A 4808-nucleotide genomic window follows, 5' to 3' on the forward strand; every position below is an offset into this window, starting at 1 on the left:
CCGGACCGTGTTTATTAGTCGACATGCCTCTGCCTATCTAGCGGTCACCGCGCCTTAAGCGGCGGTCGACCGGACCGTAATTTCCAGCCTGCTTTGCAGGTTTTATGATTCTGTGTTCATGTGTGTTTTTCGTGATTCTAACTTGTTTAATTCATCATAAAACTTGTGTAGAATATCTTAAACACTAGATTAACATCTCTGAAGATTATTAAATACATGAAACATGATTAATTGCATGATAAATCATATTTAAACCCTTAAACATGCACGAAACATCGATACGAAGAATAAATCATCAAAACTCAGTTAAACAATGTTGTTAAATACTTTCAGATCTTAAAAACATGTTTTGAAATTCGTTCTTAATCTTTTAAACACAAAAAGATCTGGTTTTTATTCATATAATATAAAAGATTTGCTTTTATACTCAAACTAGTCGATTAGGCTCAATGAAATTACATTAAAACTCATTAAAAATGTTTAAAAACTTGGGAGTAGGGTTAGTAGAGATAAAACTCGTCTGAAACTTGTTGAAAAGCACGAAATTTGCAAATCTAAGTCAGATCCAAAAGCCACAAACCAAACAATTCTCCTTCACGATGAAAATTCGCTTCACAAGAACCTAAAACTCAAAAATAGAACTAGGGTTTTAAAGAGGAGATGATGGATGCAAAACTTTGAAAACTCTCGTAAAAATCATGATAAAAAGGTATATATAACTCCTACATGAAACTGGGCCTCAAAACAAACCGACCCGAAACCAACTCATATCAGGAAACTGGATTCCCGATCTTCGGTCGACCGCGAGGAAAGCGGTGGTCTACCGGACCGCAAAATTCTAGTTTGTGCAGGTTTGCCTTTTGTGCATGTTTACGACTTATTTCTTTCTCATGTACTGACTTGTTTATACTCAAAATACTTGTTAGTGTACTCATACACCATTTAATATTATTTATCACAATAAATATTCACTTATCATAATTAATCACATATTAATTATATTATCTTCAAATTTTTGGGGTTTTACATTTACCCACCCTTAAAAGAATTTCATCCTCGAAATTCCGCAATCACATCACAAAGGTTAATAATATGAGAAAAGCACTAAGAGGGGATAATCCATACAAGGAAACCCTCTCGTACACATCCTGTACCATTAATCCCCATATGTGAAACATAAGCAAACATTTAAATTTAGCAATCTAAAATGCGTATACTCCTACTTAACCCCTAATTAAACGAAACTAGTACGTCGGGCGTAAAACTAAACAAGGAACCCCCTATATATATACCATATGTTCTGAATGATTAGGAGCTAAGTGTTAGTATCCCATTCTAGCGTTAAATATAAACATGGCTGAAAAATGTCCATAAATATAAATTCTTAAAAGCATACTCAACACCTTACCTGCTCAAACAGGTGTGGTAGTCGTAACGTACATCCTCCTCACATTCCCAAGAATCTTCTTCGGTTCCTTACTGGTTCCCTTGAACTTTCACTAATGGAATAACTTTGTTTCTAAGCTTTTTATTCTCTCTAGAAAAAATGCATACCGGAATCTCTACGGTAGTCAAATCATCCTGGATCTCGATCCTGGTGCATCAATCGCCCTCTGCTGCTCCTCATCACGCAAATGCTTCTTGAGCATCAAAATATGAAAGACATCATGTACACTTGATATCGATGTTGGAAGATCTAATCTATAAGAAATACCTCCAATACACTCGATAATTCTAAATGGACCAACATATCTTGGGGCAAGCTTTCTCCGTCTACCGAATCGCTGAACGCCCTTCATCGGTGATACTTTCAACATGATAAGGTCTCCAACCTGAAACTCTAGAGGGTGCCACCTCTGATCCGCATAACTCTTTTGCCAACTCTGAACGACAATAATACACTCTCTAATCAATGCCACATTCTTTGTGGTTTGTCTTACAAGCTCTGGCCTAAGCAATATGCTATCCTTTGGCTCTGCCTAACAAATAGGCAATCTGCAAGGCCTCCCATACAATGTTTTATATGGTGTCATACTAATGGTAGCTTGATAACTATTATTATATACAAATTCAATTAATGAGATGTGATCCTCCTAACTATCCTAAAAATCTATAATGCATGCTCGCAACATATTCTCTAATACTTGATTCACCCTTTCTGTCTAATTATCTGTCTAGGGGTGGAAGACACTACTGAATGACAATGAGCTACCAAAATCATCCTGAAAACTTTTCTAGAAATGGGATGTGAAGACTGAGCCTTGATCTGATACAATCGTCTCTGGAACTTCATTCAATCGAACTATCTCCCAGATGAAAATCCTCGCATATGTCTCTGCTGTATAAGTCCTCTTCATAGGTAAGAAGTGCGCCGACTTCGTCAACCGGTCTACTATCACCCAAATAGAATCATTTCCTTTCTTTGATTTAGGCAACCCTACGATGAAATCCATAGAAATATCTGTCCACTTCCACTCAGGAATGGGTAAATGTTGTAGGGTTCCGGCATGTCTCTGATGTTATGCCTTAACTTGTTGGCAGGTAAAACACTTGGCCACATACTCTACAATCTCTCTACGCATGTCACTCCACCAAAAATGCCTCTTTATATCCTTATACATTTTCGTCATGCCTAGATGCACTGTATACCTGGTACGATGCACCTCGTTAAAAAATTTCCTCTTTAGCTGTGGATTATTTGGCATGACTAACCGGTCCTTCATCCGAAGACCTCCATCTACTCCAATAGTCCAATCAGCCTTGGGTTCTTTGGAGATCTCACTCTTTCGGGTTTGAATCCAAAAATCCTCTAGCTAAGCTACAACCACTCTATCGCTCCAAGATGGATGCACTGATAAGGCTCCTAAGAATGTGCGGCTCCCACCAATCTCTGACCTAAAATCATAGTGGCTGAGGGTATAAAGGTCTCGATATAATGAACATCTCAAAGCTGCAAGTCCACGATGACGCTTCCTACTCAAAGCGTCCGCTATAACATTCACATTTCCTAGATGATATTAAAGTGCAAACTCATAATATTTTATAAACTTGACCCATCGCCGATGTCTCTTGTTGAGTTCTTTCTGTGAAAAGAGATAATTTAAGCTCTGGTGATCTATGAATAATTCAAAGTGTACTCCATACAAATAATGTTTCCATGCCTTTAATGCAAAGGCCACTGCTGCTAGCTCCAAGTCATGCGTGGGATAGTTCTGTTCATGAGTCCTCATCTGCCTTGAAATATAGGCCATAACTCTCTAGGTCTGCATCAAAACACCTCCAAGACCCGATAATAACACATCAGTGTAGACGAAAAAATTCTTATTATTGCTCAGAAGAATCAACACCGGCGCTGAAGTCAATTTAGCCTTCAAAGTCTCAAAGGCCTCCTGGCACACCATGCCCTAAGCGAACTTTACACCCTTCTTGGTAAGGTGTGTAAGTAGCGTCGCAATCTTGTAGAAGTTCTGAATGAATTTCATGTAATAGCCCGTCATACTTAAGAAGCTACAAATCTCGGTAATGGTCTTTGGCGGCTCCCAATCAAGAATAGCCTCCACCTTAGCCGGATCTACTGCAATACCTTCCCGACTGATAACATGACCTAAAAATCTGACCTCAAATAACCAAAATTCACACTTGCTAAATTTATCATACAACTGGTGCTCCTGTAGAGTCTGTAATGCTAACCGCAAATACTGCTCATGCTCAGCCTCCAATCTCGAATAAATAAGGATATCGTTGATAAACACTATGACAATTTGGTCCAAATATAGATGAAAAACCTGATTCATTAAATCCATGAATACCACGGGTGCATTAGTCAGCCCAAATGGCATGACGAGAAACTCGAAAGATCCATATCGAGTCAGAAAGACAGTCTTGGGAATATCCATCTTCCGAGCCCGCAACTGAAGATAACCAGAATGAAGATCTATCTTAGATAAACACTATGCTCCTTGAAACTAGTCGAATAAGTCATCAATCCTCGGTAGTGGGTACCTATTTCGGATAGTGATCTTGTTCAACTCATGATAATCGATGCACAATTGCATACTACAGTCCTTCTTCTTCACAAAAAGGACCGGTTCTCCCCACAGAGAATGACTCCGATGAATGAATCCTTGAGACAACAACTCATCTAACTAGATCTGGAGCTCCCTCATCTTAGCAGGCATCATACAGTAAGGAGATCGGGAAATCGGTGTGGTACTGGGCTGCAACTCTATGGAAAACTTGACCTCTCTCACTAGAGGTAAACCTGATATGTCCTAGAAGATGTCCTGATTCTTGGAGATCACTCGTGTCTCGTTCAAGTCTGCCCCCTAATCCTGCAACATCACCTCCTCAATATACGCCAGAAATAACTCCGCAAACTAGTTACCTCTGGAGGTCGCTACCACAAACTCAGATCCATCATAAGCTCACAAGCTGACTGTCTTCGTAAAATAGTCGATACTCATATGGTAGGAAGATAACCAATCTATACCAAGGATAACATCAAACTCAGACATACGCAACATAATCAAATCAATCACGAACTTAGAATCCTCTAAGCTGACAACACATCTCCTACAAATACTCTCTAAGAGAGATACCTCTCCCAAAGGAGTAGATATAAATAACGGGATATCTAAAGGCTGCGCTACTAGCTGAAGTTTAATCATAAAATCATAGGAGATGAACGAATACGAAGCGCTAGAATCACAAAGAATACGGGCTGGAAAGGAGTTCACAAGGAATATACTTTCCACCATGGCCCTACTCACGCCATGATCGCGAGGAACAATCGCATAAACTCTGCCGGT

Source organism: Asparagus officinalis, chromosome 9, assembly GCF_001876935.1.
Source record: "Asparagus officinalis chromosome 9, Aspof.V1, whole genome shotgun sequence".
In the NCBI taxonomy this organism is placed as follows: domain Eukaryota; kingdom Viridiplantae; phylum Streptophyta; class Magnoliopsida; order Asparagales; family Asparagaceae; genus Asparagus; species Asparagus officinalis.